Source organism: Oryctolagus cuniculus, chromosome 6 (assembly GCF_051225735.1).
Source record: "Oryctolagus cuniculus isolate XC-2025 breed Fujian yellow rabbit chromosome 6, ASM5122573v1, whole genome shotgun sequence".
In the NCBI taxonomy this organism is placed as follows: Eukaryota; Metazoa; Chordata; class Mammalia; order Lagomorpha; family Leporidae; genus Oryctolagus; species Oryctolagus cuniculus.
The window spans coordinates 136,674,308-136,693,232 of NC_142872.1; the positions used below are offsets into that span (position 1 = coordinate 136,674,308).

The following is an 18,925-nucleotide window of genomic DNA, read 5'->3' on the forward strand; positions in this document are numbered from 1 at the left end:
ATTTCACTGACTTCAATCTTATTTAGACAAGGTCATAGTCAAAGTGGAAGTTCTCTCCTCCCTTCAGAGAAAGGTACCTCCTTCTTTGATGGCCCGTTCTTTCTGCTGGGATCTCACTCACAGATATCTTTCATTTAGGTGTGGTGTTGTTTTTTTTTTTTTTTTTTTTTTTTTTTTTTTTTTTTTTTTTTTGCCAGAGTGTCTTGGCTTTCCATGCCTAAAATACTCTCATGGGCTCTTCAGTACCTTAAGAGCTGATTCTGAGGCCAGAGTGCTGTTTAGGACATCTGCCATTCTATGAGTCTGCTGGGTATCCCACACATCTTTTTGAATTATTACACATAGTTAGTGAAACAGTTGTTTACAACAAATTGAGGAATATTGGGGTAATTCCTAAAATTAAGCAATAATGAAAAAAGTCATTATATACTGTCAATACATATTCTCTTGTGAATATGAAATTTCATTATTCTGGGGTAAATACTTAGGAGTAGGACTGCTTGGCATTTGGTAATACATGATCAATTTTTAAAAAATGCCAGCTGTTTTCCAAAGTAACCATTCCATTTGCAAGCCACAAGTAATTCATTAAGACTACAATTGCACTAGCTCTTACCAGACCACTAAGTCTTCATTTAAAAATTAATATAGTTTGAGGTCGGCACTGTGGGGCAGTGGGTTAAAGCACCAGCCTGTAGTGCCGGCATCCCATACGGTGCCATTTCAAGTCCCAGCTACTCCACTTCAGATCCAGCTCTCTGCTATGGCAAGGGATTGCAATAAAGGATGGCCCAAATTCTTGGGCCCCTGCACTCATGGTGAGACTTGGAACAAGCTCTTGGCTCCTCGCTACAGATTGGCCCAGCTCCGACCATTGTGGCCATCTGGGGAGTGAACCAGCAGATGGAAGATCTCTCTCTCTCTCTCTCTCTCTCTCTGCCTCTGCCTCTCTGTAACTCTGCCTTTCAAATAAATAAATAAATAAATATTTTAAAAATTAATATAGTTGGTAATGTACTATTAGACACTTGAAAAATAAATAACTTGAAAAACCACACTTAAGATCTTGTCTAAATAGTAAAGATTAATTACTAATGTGATAAGAGTCCTCGTTGGGCATTGTACAGGTTCTGAAACTTTGGAATCCAACTGTACACTGCCACTCTCATTCCCTACCTTACATAGTAGATTCAGACTGTTCAAATTTATACAAAAGGCACTTTAGTATTATTCAAGTCCATGAATTATTTATTTCTTACATGTTTTGTTTCCTACAATGCACATTGCACAGTGCTTGAGATAAGGTACTTGTAGTTGATTATTTATTACCAGAGATGGCTTCTGCCTTTGCATCCTCAGGGGTGTGTGCTCCCTGAGAACCGAATCATTATTCTATTATGCCATTGTTTATTTCCTAAATTCTTAGGCAAAAAGAACATAACTTCACTGTATTACTTGGGTGAGAGAAGGGAATTGAGATTAAAAATGACAGCAACAGTTCCTAATTGGCAGAAGCATGAAGATCAAGTTCCTTTGTAACAAACAAGCAACAAGCTCCCTAGATTGTTAAAAAGCCCAAAGGAATCACTATCTAAGTATTTGAAGTCTAATATTTTAAAAGCTAAAATTTAGTTTCAAAATAGCAATTTTCATTCAAGACTACCAGTCAATGATATAATAATATTTATTTTAATATTTTAGTTGGGTATTTCTTACTATATCATAGACATGCATTATCTTCATACTTATCAAACTGATAAATATAGTTTAAAAACTAATGTACTTTATGATCATATGTACTTAATTTGAATTAAAATTAGAAAATTGAGGAGAAACCTGTATATTTTTGTTCTAAACTGTTTCAGTTCTCCTGAGCTGTCATGCTAGAAGTTGTTTAGAGCTTTCATGATCTCCACGAAATCATCTTTCTCCTTTTTAATATTTACAAATTAAATCCAGTAACCCTTGGTTAAATGTCATTTCATATTTTAAAAAAATTGAATACAAATAGTGCCTCTCATTTACAGCGTATTTTTATATCTGGATCATTATAACATTTTACTACTACCTTTTCCAGTCTATACAAGTCTGTGCTTCTTTTTTATACCCTTGTACTATTTTGTGCTTTGAAATCTGTTTTATAATTTGATTTTCAAGTATGCCTCTTTTGCGCACGTATGTATTTAATAAAATAGGTTGGTAAATACTTTTACTGCATTTTTTAAAATTTATGTGACAGATAGAGTTAGACAGTGAGAAAGAGAGCCAGAGAGAAAGGTCTTATTTCTGTTGGTTCGCCCCATAAATGGCTGCTATGGTCGGAGCTATGCTGATCCGAAGTCAGGCGCCTCCTCCTGATCTCCCATGCAGGTGCAGGGGCCCAAGCACTCAGGCCATCCTTCACTTTCTTCCCGGGCGACAGCAGAGAGCTGAACTGGAAGAGGAGCAACTGGGACTAGAACCTGGTGCCCATAAGGGATGCTGGCGCCACAGGTGGAGGATTAACCAAGTGAATGCTTGTAAATTAAGGAGGCTCTTTGCCAGCTGCATAGAAGAGTCCCTCACCAATTTATTACACCTGGCCAGGAAATAACTCAAGCCACTTCTTTTTTTTTTTTCAACATAAATGTATTTATTTTGTATTTATTTATATTTTAAAGATATATTTATGTATTTATTTGAAAGGTAGAGTTATATGTCCGCATCTGTGGGGCTGGGCAAGGCTGAAGCCAGAAGCTATCCCAGGGGAGTGCAAGGGCCCAAGGACCTCAGCTATCTTTTATTGCTTTCCCAGGAGCATTAGCAGGGAGCTGGTTCAGAAGTGGAGCAAATGGGACTCCAACCAGTGCACATACAGGGATGCCAATGCTGCAGGAAGTGGTTTAACCCACTGCACCGCAGCACTGGCTCCCAAGCCACCTCTATCTGAAAACACTTCAAAGTGTTCATTGAAAAAATGAATATTATGAGAAAACTCTGCATGGATTTTCTTAATTTTTTCCACCAATACAAACTTATTTTTAAATTAATTTTCCCTGAACAATGAAAGTTCCTGAGTGTATTGGACTTGCATTGTGTAAATATTTTTCTTCCATCTTTTCAATAAACTATTAGTAAAAATAAAAGAAACATCTAAAATTTAAATGTAAAACTATAATTAAGAAATGACAATATTAAAAAAAGATGCACAAGATTCAATATTCTTTGGTAGGAATTTCTGAAAATTAAAACTCAAAGATAATTGGCTAGCAAATTATTAGAGCACAAGTGCTCCACTGATCTTGGAAGCAGAGAGTCAAGGAAGCTGCCTGGGGACAAGAGGTTGATCTCTTCAGCTACAAGGAACAACCACACAATAATGGCTTCTGCTGATTTTCACAGCACCAAGCAGTTACCTAATTTCAGAAATCTTTTGAGACAGTTCATCTCATTCAAAACTAGAAACAGGTAATCCTTTCCATAGTCATTCTGTTGAAAAACGATCCTAGTACTTATTATACGGTAACAGGCAGTATGAGTGATGGAGTATAGCTTATTGAATCATCCGTGTTAAATTAGCAATACACATAAGCAAATATAGCAATGGTAACAACATAATCTGGTGTGTGTATTATATATGTGTGTGCAGGCACATATATAATGCAGGCATATACTATGTGTTTGTGTATGTGTAATGTTTTAATGGTTAATATAGGGTTGAACTCAGAATATGTGTTAATAGGATATGTTTTATAAGAGAGAGTCATAGGAGAGGATTATTCTTGAAAAGATGTTTAGAGGAATTAGAAGAGTTCTTCAGAAACAAGAAATGAGATATAGGACATAGCAGAGGAAGAAAGCTGTGCAAGGATTTGAATTCAAATTTATACGCCTCTACAGAGAACTTCAGATCTCTGAATTTTCCATAAAATTGGTCCTTGTTGAGTAAAGGAAGCAGCTAATGTCCCACTCAGCCACTTACTGATCATTTTCTGTTCCTCATAAGTGAAGAAATGCAAGCTGGCAAACGGCTGCTCCCAAGTAGCTAAGGACAGTTTTTCAGAGAAAGTAGCTGTATGTTTTCCAGCGTCAGCACTAAACATTGACTGGGGATGATTATTTTGAGCTGATGAAGGAAAGTGGACAATCTTTGGATTTTTTTTCCCTCACTTCTTAATTCATTTTAAAATTCACAGTTAAGATTTTCTTTATAATTATATTGAATACACATCTTAAGTTGACTAGGATTGAAGTATTTATATTAAAGAATTAATTACTTATGAGTGCATGCTGTGTTTGTTTATTCTTGCATAAAATGTACAGCTTAACTCACACATGGATGTCTTGGACATCTTTTTTAAATTTATTTTTTCTCTTGGCACTGTACTGTGTCACTTTCACAGAGTTGCATGTCCTTTAGAAAGGACTAAAAACTCTGAAGAATATACAGATCTAATAACTGAAGGACATGGCATAGTAAAGGAGGCACAGTGAATTAATTCTAAGAGATCGCCAGGCAAAGGTTCATGCACATGATCCTTTCAAAATCAACACAGGATGAGTTTTTTTTTTTTTGTTTTTTCCAGATTATGAACCATGAATAAGTCTCCAGATTTAGGATGGTTTAGGCAAGTCACAGCTAGAGAGTGTTTCATCCTCCATTGCTTACTTAGTCATGTCAGACTGTGTAACTACTTTAATCAAGAATTGCAGCATCAATCTAAGGTCAAAAAATAATGCAAACAAATTGGCTATGGATTCTGCAAGAGAGTCTCAAACTTTGGATAACACATGACAAATTACTAGGTAGGCTCTCTTTGCTTGGCTTGGCCACAGGTCAGTAATAGACATAGATTAATCTAACTCCATCTTTAAGTTACTTTGTTTTAAAAGAAACCACCCTCTTGAATACTGCTTAATTAAATCCTTCAATACTATTCTGTTTCCTACATCTTTTGCTTCATTTACAGTAAAATAAAATGCCAGTATTAAGTACCAATTATTTGTATGATTCAATATGGCTTAGTTATTGTTTTAAAGAAATATTTGTTTACCAATTAATGTAACAAATTTGCTTATTATAATAATATATGATAGACATCGCGTTTGTCTCCCTCCACTACAAAAAGTTGAACTGTATAAAATATATCACAAATTGATTCAGTAAAATAACTAATAATTAACAAAATCTATTCCTTATTGTCTTGTTCCATCAGGATAATATCTTGTAGGGTTTTTAATTCTGTCTCCCTCAACAGTTGATCTTTGATATCAGCATTATCGGCTTTATAGCTAATTAGTTTTACAAATATACCAAATAACAAATGTCTTGTAAGCAGACAAAAATCATTGCAAAATCATGTAGTTGAAATTCCAATAGTATTTTTTGACCTTCTCAACAAGTGCTATCTCTTCATGTAACATATGTTGATATAGATTGATATCAATTTATTCAGATCAAGAACCAAGTTTTAGTTATTTCTTAATTTAAATCATTCATGAGGACAGCCTTGTAACCTTATATTAATTTTCTATCTCTAAGTAAATAAATCACTGAAACTTAATATCCTAAAAATATCAATATAAATGATATATATAAAATATCAATATAAATAATAAAAATATCAATAAAAATTCACAATTTTAAAATTCTGTTGATCAGAAGTCTGACACAAGTCCAACTGGCCAAAATTAAGCTGTTAAGAGAGTTGTATTCCTTCACGAAGCTTTATAGGAGGGTCCATATACTTCTAATTTGGATTATTGGCAGATCTCAGCATCTTTTAGCTACAGGACTTAGATCTCCCCTTGTAAGGCTGTCATTTGAGAGTCATTCTCACTTCCATGTGCTCTCCTATTCCTTGGCTCAAGGTTCATACCTTCCAGTTTCAATGTCAGCAATGGTACGTTGTGTCCATCCCATTTTTCAGATTTCTTCTCCTTTACTAGTCTCATCTCTCTGACTCAGAGAGAAAGTTCTCCACTTGCAAAGATCCATGTGATTAGATTACTTCCGTTCGGATAATCCAGAAAATAACACCATCTCAATGACTGTACCCAAACTTACTTTGGCAAAGTGACTTTTTCTGGGTAATAGAACATGTTAACTAATTCCAAGGATTAGAATGGAACATTGTGCAGACCACAGTCTTGTTTCATTCTACAAGGTTGGACCAATAATGGTTCCCAACAGACGTTATGTATAAATAATTTACATTTTCCTTTTGTAGATAAAATTTGACTCAGTTCAGGGTAGCTTCATGGGCAAATAGACTTGGCTTTATTTATATATAAGGCTACATACAATCAGCCAAGAAGCACCTGGGCCCACTACATTATATATTTATAATTTCTGGAAACTATAGGATCACAGATTTCATGAAAATTTCTCTCTTGCATTTATACTGCATATATCCCAAGACATTATCTTTGAGATGTCTCTGTTTGTATGTTAGAAATATGCTCAATGCACATTTTTGGATCACAGTGCATGTTCTCTCCCATTTTAGTTCCCTTGTGTGTTGGTCAGCAAGTATTTCCTTTCTTAACATTTGTCTATAATTTTAACCCAAATCCTCTACGTAAGGGTAAGACTGTCAAGTTGACCTGGAAAATCTGTCCATATATTTGACAGCAGTATTTTCATGCAAATGCCTCTAGTTCATCCACTTCTAGACATGAGGACTAGAATCAGAAAAATATAAGCTTATAAAATAAACATCCTAAGGCAGAGCGGAGATAGATACTTCTCAATCTCTGAATTACAATATCAAACAGAAAAATAAGAAGAAAAGCAGTTCTAAGGGAGAAACATGTATGTTTATTTGTCATCTCTTGCAATTTAACTCCATTTTCTCTATATTATCAATCTATCAAAAATTTGATTGTATATATTACATATATATTTATTACATATATATTTTACTACATGCTTATTCAATATACAAAGTACAACACATCTTAATTTTAACTGCACATCTCCCTTTGCCTACATTTAATAAGTGAGTGTTACGACTGATCATCCTGATATTCAATGTACTGCTTCATTTTGTTTAGTTCTATAAGTTCTTGACAAATTATACTTATTAGCCCTGTGTGTGATGAAATGGGTTCCTGGATCATGTGCTATATAAATAGAATATCCAAAATGAAATGTTTTTGCTCTGGATATCTATTTGCAATGAAGGTCTGTGCTTCAATTACTAGACATCCAAATAAAAAACTAGAATCAGTACTCCAGTTAAAGATACACTAATAACTATATAAAACTCTTGGTAATAAAATGAATTTATTCTATCTTCCAGTTGTATGATAGTCCAGACCATCCTGGTAGAAAAGTTTTGGATGCCTTTATAATTTTTCCATTTCTAAAGTTTGTATCTCATCATTGCTGAATAGATATTATTTTATTCATTTTTAAAGATTTCTTTATTTACTTGAAAGAGTTAAAGAGAGAGGAAAAACAGAGGGAGAGAGAGAGAGAGAAGCACACACACACACACACACACACAGAGAGAGAGAGAGAGAATATTCCATCTGCTTGTTGACTCCCCAGATGACTGCAAGCCAGGACTTTCTTGTGGGTCTCTCACGTGGGTGGCAGGGACCTACCTACTTGGAACATCTTCCCTTGCTTTTCTCAGGCCATCAGCAGGGAGCTTGATTAGAAGTTGTAGATGGTGATTTTGCCCACTACACCACAACTCCAGCTCTTAACAGACATGATTGTAGAAGAGCCATTATCTTGTTTCTTATTTTTGCTTTTAAATGTCATCTTCTAATTTACACTATTAAGTATGACATGAATTTTTTATGGATAAAAGTCTATTCCTGTAGAGAGTATACAGGAAATCACTTTTTGAATCTAGTGTAAATTTTTATGTCTCATTGTTGCTAATAAATGGAGATGGAAATTTATCATAAATCTTTTTCATGCAATCCATTAAGGTTAACTTCAGAAAATACAAATTTTTCTTTGCTGGAACTTGTGGCTAGTAATCTCAGCAGGACCACCTCAGAAGAATATAAAAATACTTTGACTCTATACCTGCTTTGTTATGGTAATTTTCATTTAAATTTTTGCACTAAATTTTCATTTAAATTTTTGATATAAAACAAACTCTAGCCTTAAAACCAAGATCCCTTGATTAAAAGGCAATGTGCTTTTGCAGTGTTCAGCAATTTATTCCTCATTACTAAACACTTTAAAAATTTTAGCCAAAACGTAATGTATCATTTTAGGTGTTTACAAAACTATGAAACTCAAACCTATGCCAACAGGAATACTGATTCAAGTGAAAAATAAACTGATAAGTTTTAACATGAGCTCAAAGTAAGTGTGCAGCCTGTCGCACTGAGTATGGCTCAAAAATTATGGTCCTTCAGTAGACTTATTAACTGGCTTTATTTTATAAGATTTTTTTTGTATTCTCTTTCAAATACATTCTATAAGGTTTAATTTCTTATTAACTAAATGTAGTAGAAAAGTAAATGACAGGGGACAGCACTGTGGTATAGTGGGTAAACCTGTCACCTGTAATGTGGTGCCCGTTTATGTCCCGGCTGGACCACTTCTGGTCCAGTTCCCTACTAATGGTCTGAGAAAAGCAGTGGAAGATTGTATAAAACATTTGGCATCTGCTATCTATTTGGGAGACCTAGAAGAAGCTCCTGGCTCCTTGCATCATCCTGTCTCAGTCCTGGCTGTTGCGGCCATTTGGGGAGTGAACCAATGTATGGAAGATTTATATCTCTGTCTCTCCTTTTCTCTCTGTAATACTGCCTATTTTTTTTTTTTTTTTTTTTTGGACAGGCAGAGCTAGACAGTGAGAGAGAGAGACAGAGAGAAAGGTCTTCCTTTTGCCATTGGTTCACCCCCTAAATGGCCACCACGGCCAGAGCACTGTACTGATCCAAAACCAGGAGTCTGGTGCCTCCTACTGGTCTCCCACGCGGATGCAGGGCCCAAGCACTTGGGCCATCCTCTGTTGCCTTCCCGGGCCACAGCAGAGAGCTGGACTGGAAGAGGAGCAACCGGGACAGAATCTGGCGACCCAACCGGGACTAGAACCCAGGGTGCCGGCACTGCAGGCGAAGGATTAGCCAAGCGAGCCACGGCGCCGGCCTGTAATACTACCTTTTAAATCAATCAATCAATAAATCAATAATTCATTTATAAAAGCCAACTATACAACCTAGTTTTAATTTTACATACTTTTCTATTAATTATCAATTAAGGAAAAGTGTTAAGGAAAATGAAAACTTTATATAATGAAATCAGAGAAATTTATTATATATAAGTTATATTGTCTAGATAGTAAATACAGTGATCCAAAAAAGAAAGATTTTTATCATGAGCTCTATTGAGTACTGAGAAAATAGTAGTAAACTAAATAGGCACAGATGTCTTTGTGATTCACACAAAAGAGCTTGTCTGGGATCTGAACTAGGCTACATCACTTACTGGCTAAATAACCAAGGCTAAATATTGTAACTTAATGTGATTCAATTTCATCTTGTAGTAGACTGAGAATCACTCTCAAATATATTTCCATTTTCTAAACTCTGGAACTTCTGAATGATATCTTTTTAGCAATAAAAGAGTTTGCAGGTACAATTAAGTTGAATGAGTGGACATTTGGTCGGGATGTCTACATATCATACTGGAGTGCATGATTTGAGCCATGGCTCTTCCACTTCTTACCTGGCTTCTTCATGTGTGCACCGTTGGAAGCAACAGATGGTTGTTCAGGTACTTGAGAACTTGAGTACTTGCTGCTTGTATTGAATCCCAGGCTCCTGGCTTCAGCCTGACCAAACTGTGAGTTTTTGTGGGCATTTAGGGCATGAATCGGCAGACAGATAAATCTCTCTCTCTCTCTCTCTCTGTCTCTCATATAAAAGGAAAATAAACATTTAATTAAGGATGGTTAGATAAGGAGATTATCCTGAATTTTCCTGGTGGATCTTAAATGCTATGGGTTTATAAGACAGAAGCAGAAGGAGGTTATTTACACCAATGAAGAGGAGGCCATGCTACCAGAAACAGAATTGTGATCATGCATCTGCATGAAGCTATAATAGGCAAGGAGAAAATTGTCCTTAGAGTCTCTGGAGTGTGTGTGGCCTTGAAAATACTTTTACTGTAGCACAATGAAACTGAATGGAGTAAGATCCTTAGCTGGGCTGGCGTTCACAAACCACAGAGCCCTGACCCATGTAATCCTATCCTATTTGTTTTTCAGAACACTCCCTTTCCCAGGATGCCCTACTTTCATCCAGGACCTGGGGAAGAGTTGCTATGTAAATATGTATTTTAAGCCGCACTAGAATTTTCTGGAAGTGTCATGAACTTCTCGGGTGACCACACTACCTCATAAAAGGAAGTACTGGGGGGTGCTTGCACTCTCTTCCAATTGAGACGAGGACAAAAGATGCTGAGGTTGTCTCCCTCTCTCTACCTCCCTTCTCCCACACCCTTCTCTCTCTGGCCCATACTGACTATCCCAGTATGTGTCTGTGTTTGCTTCCTGACCTTCTGAATAAACTGTATAATTTTTTGATTTCCTGTACAGTATGAGAGCCTGTACTTAAAATGTAAGTAAAAGGCAAAGACCTAGAAAAGTGATCTCTGTTAAATATAAGAGTGGGAATAAGAGAGGGAGGAGATGTACAGTTCGGCACATGCTAAAGCTGACTTGCCCCAAATGGTAGAGTCAGAAACATGCCAGGGGATTCCAATTCAATCATATCAAGGTGGCATGTACCAATGCCATCTCACTAGTCCAAGTGATCAATTTCAGTTCACAATTGATCGTAATGATAGGAGTAAGAGTCAAAGGGATCACATAAACAAGACTAGTGTCTGCTAATATTAACTGATAGAATTAAAAAGGAGAGAACGTTCAACATGGGAAGCGGGACACACAGCAGACTTATAGAACAGCAGATGTCCTAAACAACAATAATAAAAGTTACAAAAAAGTTAAGTAAAGGATTTTAGTAGATATTTACCCAACGAATATACATAATTGGACAAAAGCACGTGACAATATATGTTCATACCATTGGTCATTAAGGAAATGCAAATAAAAACCACACTGAGTTACCAAAAAGTAAAATAGTAAGATAAAATTAGATACCACTTCTCCCACATCAAAACTGATTTTGGACTTCTGGAATGCAGCACTGTGAAAGAACACATTTCTCTTGGTTTAAGCCACCATGTTTATGACAATTTGTTATACAGGCCACAGGAACTACGACAGTCTTCAAAAAGTTACAATAGAGAGGCATGTTTGAATTGTAATTTCAACTATTAAACAAGGTTCAATGTTAAATTCTTTGGTGTTAAATTCTTGGTATATCGTGAACACAATGAAACTTATTCAAGTGCTGGCAATGCCTCTTCATTAGTGTGCTATCACCCAATGTAAGGGAAAGTTGTTGTTAAAGGGGAAAATAGAAATCAACAAGAGAGATCAAGAACATCATTCCCAGGTAATATTCTTATTAGTTCATGTTTTGCATAAGTTATATGTGTCTGTTTACTAATAATTTTCTTTAACTGTATTCTCTAGTCTAGCACATTGGGTGATTTTAAATATCCAATGCATCCTAATCCACACAATCTTGTGGTGTTTTAAGTTGTACCATTCACCTTATATTCACTTCTTAAAACTCTATGGCATGTATATCTATAATAATCTTATTATATATTATTAACTTTAAGAATTATACTACATTTAAGGACTAGGTGATAACTGTTTAAAATATTAATTAATGGATTTATGCTTAGAATTTTTTGTTTATTTGAGAAACAGACAGAAATATAGATGGAGAGACAGAGCTTCTGTCTACTGATTCACTATTTTTTTTTTTTTTGACAGGCAGAGTGGACAGTGAGAGAGAGACAGAGAGAAAGGTCTTCCTTTGCCATTGGTTCACCCTCCAATGGCCGCTGCGGCCAGCGCACCACGCTGATCCAAAGGCAGGAGCCAGGTGCTTATCCTGGTCTCCCATGGGGTGCAGGGCCCAAGGACTTGGGCCATCCTCCACTGCACTCCCTGGCCACAGCAGAGAGCTGTCCTGGAAGAGGGGCAACCGGGACAGAATCCAGCGCCCCAACCGGGACTAGAACCCGGTGTGCCGGCGCTGCTAGGCGGAGGATTAGCCTAGTGAGCCGCAGCACTGGCCCTGATTCACTATTCAAATGCCCAGAATGACCCCAGATGAAGCTAGGAGCCAGGAACATAATCCAACTCTCCCACATGGGTGGCAGAAAACTTAATTACTTGAGTTACTGCTGAAGCAAGGGTCCACACTAAAGGGAGGTAGAGTCTGAATGAAGCCGCATATCAAAGCCACACTCCAATATGAAACATGGGCAACATTTTTTTGTTGGTGGTGGTGTTTTCTTAAAAGATTAAATTATTTGAGAGACAGAGAGAAATCATCCATCTGCTGAGTAAGTCCCCAGACGGCAGCCCCAGCCAGGGCTGAACCAGGCTGAAGCTAAGAGACAGGAACACCATCTTGCTCTCCCATGGTGGCCACAAATCAAGAACTTGAGTCATCAACTGTTATTTCCCAAGAGTGTGAGCAGGGAGCTGTATTGTAAACAAGGAGTAGCAGGGCTTGAGCCAGTACTTGAATTATGGATTGCAGGCATCCCAAATGGGAGCTTATCCAACTGTGTCACAACACCGACCCCAGGACATCGGCATCTTAACTGCTACTTCTATGCAGGAAAAATTAAAAATAAATATTAAAACTAAAAATAAATTCTGTGTTCCCCTTCCAAGTAACAAATAAATTGCATGAAAATCATCAGCAGTTTGCATGCAATTAAATGTCATGTTTAAGCTTAAGGCACAATTCTTAAGTATAGAAAAATATGAGCAGCCAGCACTGTGGTACAGTGGGTTAAAGCCCTGGCCTGCAGCACCAGGCATCCCACATAGGCACCAGTTTAAGTTCTAGCTGCTCCACTTCTGATCCAGCTCCCTGAGATGGCCTGAGAAAACAGTGGAAGGTGACCCAAGTCCTTGGGCCCCTGTACCCATGGGGGAGACCAAGAAGAAGCTCCTGGCTCCTGGGTTCGGATCAGCTCAGCTCTGGCTGTTGAGGCCATTTGGGGAGTGAACCAGTGGATGGAAGACCTCTCTCTTCCTGGCTGTACATCTCTATGAAATTCTGTCATTTGAATAAAGAAAATAAATCTTTTTTTTAAAAAAAGAAAAGTATGAACTATATATATTATATAAATGTGAAAAATTGTTTCATAAAAATAGTCAAAATTGTAAATGCTATTAGTTAATTATTGTTAGCTCATCTCTGTTTTATAAGAAAATGAATTATTTTATATATTTGAGAGTATATTCAAGGATAATTTCTTAGAGTGAATTCTGAGAAATTATCCTTGAATATATTTATCTTATTGAAATAAGAGACAAAGAAGCCAATGCATGAGTATCATGTACAATGGAATATTGTGTATTAGGGATCTTAAATTCTTAAGATATAACCTGAAAAAGTATGCATTATAATTATTTCATAAACAATTCTAATTTAGGACATTCTTGAGGGAAGGAACTGATGAAGCAAAAACTAAATAAATGAGTTGGTGATTGTTCTTTTAAAACCACAAAAATACCTGCTTAGATTTTCATATATAATACTGTGTTTACTATTGTAGTAATTCTACTTATAATGAAAAAATTATAATTGATAATTTTCTTTGATATTTAACCTATGTTCAGCCTTCCTAGAAGTATTTATTTAGTTATTTATTTTTTTGACAGGCAGAGTAGACAGTGAGAGAGAGAGATCCAGAGAAAAGTCTTCCTTTTTCCATTGTTTCACCCCCCAATGGCCTCTGCGCCAGCGCATTGCGGCCGGTGCACCGTGCTGATCTGAAGCCAGGAGCCAGGTGCTTCTCCTGGCCTCCCACACGGGTGTAGGGCCCAAGGACTTGGGTCATCCTCTACTGCACTCCCGGGCCATAGCAGAGAGCTGGACTGGAAGAGGAGCAACTGGGACTGAATCTGGTTCCCCGACCGGGACTAGAACCTGGTGTGCCAGCGCAGCAGGCAGAAGATTAGCCTATTGAGCCATGGTGCTGGCCCCTAGCAGTGTTTAATTTCAACCAATGCACAAATCTTACAGGAAAAAAAAAGTATTATATAACAATTTTCAAAGTGTCTTTATTAAAATTTCAATGATTGCATTTTTTTAAAGATTTACTTATTTATTTGAAAGGTGGTAGAGGCAGAGAGAGAGAGAAAGAGAGTTCTTCCATCTGATGATTCACTCCCCAAATGGCCGCAATGGCTAGAGCTGCACTGATCCAAAGTCAGGACCCAGGAGCTTATTCTTATTCCGAGTCTCCCACATGGGTGCAGGGGCCAAAGCACTTGGGCCATCTTCTACTGTTTTCCTAAACCATAGAAGAGAGCTAGATTGGAAGTGGAGCAGTCAGGACTTGAACTAGCAGGTGGCAGCTTTACCTGCTGTGCCACAGTGCTAGCTCTCATAAGAGTGTATTTATATATGAGTCCTTGCTCCAATTGGCTCTGAGTATGGGACAGTGAGGCTAGAGAACTTGAATGCCACTCTCAGACTATGCTTTAGCATGGGCAAGAGGATTAATGAATGTGACTGGGATGGTGGTGGGTGGAGTGGAGTTGGCAGGGGTGTTTGCAGGAACCAATGAAGTGTCTGGTAGAGGAATGTGGGGGAAAAAAGAGATGAGTGGCTGGAAGGAGACAGAAAATTTACAGATTCTGGTTTGACCAAAGGTCTCTGGTACAAGTACTTACCAGATCTCATCTTTAGCTTCTGATATAAATCATGTTTAGGGGCGCATGGCAGTGCAGGCACACACACACACACACACATGCACCTACATATATGCATTGTGATTGTCTGTGTATATGTATGTGTGTATTTCTACATAGTCCTTCGTATTTTATCAGTCTGCATAAGCCATATATATGGGTATTATGATTAGAATGTTTAACACATATTTTTGTCATTATCATTAAAGTTTCTGGTTTTGAAATGCTGAACAGATTTTAGTTTGCCATACATTGACTAGGATACAACATCTCCTTTGTCAAATACACTTGATAGTTTGGGAGATGTTGGTATATTAAACTGGAAAGCATATGAGTTATTTTTAGGCCAAGTAAGCATGATCAAAGATATGGCCCTTTCTCATCCTCTGCAGAAACTCAATTTAGGCAGTAAACATTTTGGTTTTGGGTAAGACACAGATTATGTATATTTTCTTGTTTTTTTTAGATGATTCCAATGTGGAATTAATGTTTATTTAAAAGAGAGAAATTTTATCCACAAAACCATGTCAAAGACTGAAGATGCCACCAAAGCTGACTTTAAAGAAAGAGAAATCTGAACATAATGACAAACGAATTAGTTATGTCAATAATCCATAGCTTCCAAACAGAGAAAACCCAGGCCCAGAAGGCATCACTGGCTTGGAGTCTTCCAAACAGTTAAATAGTAACACCAGTCATTCCCAAACTCTTCCACAAAGGAGGAGGGGAGAGACCACAATCTATAAATCAGCCTGTAAGTTCAACATCACCTTGACACTTAAGATAGTCAGATATATCAGGAAAAGAAAGCTACAGATTAATAACTCTTATAAACAGAGAAGAAAAGAGATACTAGCATTCCAAATCTATTGGTATACTAAATTAAGTTAATGACCCATTAACCATGAGCATGACCAAATATAAATAAAAAGGTGGTCCAACATATCAAAACAAATTTATTTAATGTATCAGTCAAAATAATGTAAGTGGGAGGATCATCACCATTTAGGAAGAAAAATATTTGACAACTTCTCACACCTTTTTTATATTTAAGAATTACAGACATACACATACACACAGACAACTAGGAATAGAGGTGAAATTTTTCACCATCGTGTGACATTTATGAAATATTCATGATGATTTTATACTCAATGGGGAAAGCCTAAAAGTTTCCTTCCGATATCTGTAACAAACAAAGCATGTTCACATCATTAGTATAATTCAAAATTATAGCCAACTATATTGAAGTATTAGGCAAGAATAATAAGCAGAAAGCCACCCAAATTATAAAGAAATTAGAGAAAAATATCTATTCACAAAATGTGTATCAGGAAGCATAAAAAAATAACTCCAGCAAAAAAAGATAAATGGAAAGACAAATGACCCAATGTCCCTGATAGACGTTTTTCCAAAGAAGATACAGAACAAGCACATTGAAAGGTGCTCACCATAATTTTTTATTAAGTAAATGAAAATAAAAATCTCAATACGATACCTCTTCACATCCATTAGAATGGTTATTATGTAGGAAAAAAAAGCATCCCAGAAAATCATTCATGTTGTTGAGGGTATAGAATAATTGGAACCCTGTTTTCGCTTTGGCAGCACATATACTAAAATTGGAATGATACAGAGAAGATTAGCATGGCCTCTGTGCAAGGATGACACGCAAATTCGTGAAGCGTTCCATATTAAAAAAAAAAAAGAATAACTGGAACCCCATGTCACTGATGGGTAGATAAAATGGTGCAGCCTCTGTGGAAAGCAGCTTGATGACTTCCCAGTAAGATAAAAGAGAATCACCACAGTGCTCGTCAGGCCCACTGATTTCTGTGCATCTGAGAAATAGAAACAGGTGATCAAAGAAAAACTTATAACAGAGTGTTCATAGAAGCCTTATTCTCAATATCCTGATGGTGAGAGTAACCCAAATGTCTCTCAGTGGATGAACTGATTTTTAAAAAAGTGACATATCCATATATGGAATATATTTCAACCATTGAACAAACACATCCTGGGGGGTAGGCATTTGTCTTAACAAGATGCTGGTTGGGATGCCCATATCCCAGATTAGAGGGACCAACTTCAAGCTTTGAATCTGTTCCCAGTTGTAGCTTTTGTCCACAAGCAGGTGATGTCTCAAATGGTTGGATTCTTTCAGCCCACTTGAGAGACCTAGATTAAATTTCTAGTTCCAGGCTTCAGCCTCTCCCAGCCCTATTTATTGCAAATATTTGGGGGAGTGAATTAGAAGGCAGGAGTTTTTCTCTCTCTCTCTCCCCGTCTTTTAAATAAATAAATAAAATTTTTAGAAAGAAACTAAATAGTGATTTATGAAAACATTGTTATTGAAAATACTATGCACTTGGGCCATCCAAAAACTGTCTTCCTGGGCCACAGCAGAGAGCTGGACTGGAAGAGGAGCATCCGGGACAGGATCCAGTGTCCCAACCAGGACTAGAACCCAGGGTGCCAACACCGCTGGCAGAGGATTAGCCAAGTGAGCCACAGCGCCAGCTGAGAATCATAACTTTAACAATTATTTTTGCAAGTTAATTAGAAATCTAGAAATTTGGCAGAGCCAAGATGGCGGAATAGTGAGGGCGCGCACCGATAGTCCGGGAAAAGATAATTTAATAAAAGTGGAGTTACTGTAGCCTCAGGAGAAGGCTCAGGAAAAAATTGCAGAGGAAACTCTTCCGGATCTAGTGGATGTGACATGGAGGACCTACCAGGAGAGCAAGGTTGCCCACCACATGCAAGCCAAGCCGCAGGAGCAGAGCCGCAGTGTCTGCATGCCAGCGCTGGAAGGGGAGATGAGACAAAAACCTCTGTAACCCAAGACATTGGCAGGGAAAGGCAGAAAGAGCCTACAGGGAACGAGGCCTGAAGCCCTACTGGGGAAAGTTCACCAGGCTGACTGGAGGAGAGAATAAAATGAATAAATAAGGGGAACTGGCATGGACACTAGCCTCTCTCTCCACTCACCTTACAAAGCCGAGTAGGACAAACAGCAGGCACCATTTTACATATGTAAAGCAGCCCCTGCCATTAGCCAAGCAGAAAAACCTGACTCTGGTGGGGAGAAATAACAGGAGGTTAAGACCTAGTGAAAGTGTGGAGCTAACAAACAGACTGTGAAAATCTGAGGGGGGGGGAGAACTCACCGAGTACACAAACTCGGTAACCTTGGCAACCTGGTGAGAGACTCCGGAGAAATTTGAGACCACACTGAGGGCTGCATAAACTCTTTGTGTGGTCCCAGGGGTAGAGCAGATGAATACCCACAGGGGCCAGATTTCATACATCAACTACCCTCAATTCCACTCAGCTGTGTGGAATTACTTCCCAACTGAGTCAAAAAAAAAAAAAAAAAAAAAAAAAAAAAAGAGGGAGAGAGAGAGAGCGAGAGAGAGAACAATCCTGGTGAGTCACCTTTGGCACACCCTTAACCCTGAAGAACCAACCAGAGCTCTCTGGCCACATCCATCACAGCCTCTAAGGATCCATCAAAAGCTGATCCATCAGACTGAAAGTGAAAGGCTGGAAAAAGATATACCATGCCAACAGTAATGAAAAAAGAGCAGGTGTAGCCATCTTAATATCGGACAACATAAACTTTACCACAAAAACTGTTAAGAAAGACAAAGAGTGACACTATATAATGATTAAGGGATCAATTCAACAGGAAGATATATTGATTATCAACATATATGCACCTAATTACAGGGCACTGGTTTATTTAAAAGATTTGCTAAGGGACTAAAAGAGAGACTTAGATCCCAATACAGTAGTACTTGGGGACTTCAATACTCCACTCTCAGAAACAGACAGATCAATAGGACAGAAGATCAACAAGGAGACAGTAGATTAAAGTGACACTGTAGCCAAAATGGATCTAACAAATATCTACAGAACTTTTCATCCTACACATAAAGCATTTACATTCTTCTTAGCAGTACACGGAACCTTCTCTAGGATTGACCACATATTAGGCCATAAAGCAAGTCTCAGCAAATTAAAAAGAATTAGAACCATACAATGCAGCTTCTCAGACCATAAAGGAATGAAGTTGGAAATTAGCAACTCAGGAATCCCTAGAGCAT

The 18,925-nt window shown here is 37.5% G+C and overlaps 1 non-coding gene across 1 annotated transcript; it reads left to right on the forward strand.

Annotated features, from left to right (window-relative positions):
- The first annotated feature begins 16,408 nt into the window (after window positions 1-16,408).
- LOC127490831 (U6 spliceosomal RNA) lies at window positions 16,409-16,515 on the forward strand. Its single transcript, XR_007919226.1, has one exon. It is a non-coding gene; the product is annotated as a U6 spliceosomal RNA (small nuclear RNA).
- The last annotated feature ends 2,410 nt before the right edge of the window (window positions 16,516-18,925 follow it).